The following is a 325-nucleotide window of genomic DNA, read 5'->3' on the forward strand; positions in this document are numbered from 1 at the left end:
CCAGTCGCCCCACCCGCGTCACCGGTGCCAAGTGGCGCTTCCAAGCCCAGCCGTCGAGCCCAGCCCCTCCCAGGGTTCCCCCCACCCCCGCCCGGGAGCCCGGAACCCGGATCGCTCCAGAGGCGAGGCGTCCCTTACCGCGCGGCGGCTCCGGACGACTCCACAGCCCCGCGCCGCGCTGGGCATTTTTTCTGGGAAACTTCTCCCGGGGTCCGAAGGGCTGAGCCGGGCGGGCAGGAAAAGCGCTCAGCGCCCGGAGGCTGCGACCATCCGGGAACTTCGCCGAGATGTGGGCCCTCCCTCTCGGCGCCGCGGCCCCCCCGCC

The 325-nt window shown here is 74.2% G+C and overlaps 1 protein-coding gene across 2 annotated transcripts in view; it reads right to left on the reverse strand.

Annotated features, from left to right (window-relative positions):
• WIPF1 (WAS/WASL interacting protein family, member 1) overlaps window positions 1-288 on the reverse strand; it is a 119,543-nt gene extending 119,255 nt beyond the window's left edge. For both annotated transcript variants that reach the window (XM_011943984.1, XM_011943985.1), the window contains exon 1: window positions 139-288. The gene's annotated coding sequence lies outside the window, so the exon portion shown is untranslated. The remainder of the gene's footprint in view (window positions 1-138) is intronic.
• Between the last annotated feature and the right edge of the window lie 37 nt (window positions 289-325).

Source organism: Colobus angolensis, unplaced genomic scaffold (genome assembly GCF_000951035.1).
Source record: "Colobus angolensis palliatus isolate OR3802 unplaced genomic scaffold, Cang.pa_1.0 Scaffold224, whole genome shotgun sequence".
In the NCBI taxonomy this organism is placed as follows: Eukaryota; Metazoa; Chordata; class Mammalia; order Primates; family Cercopithecidae; genus Colobus; species Colobus angolensis.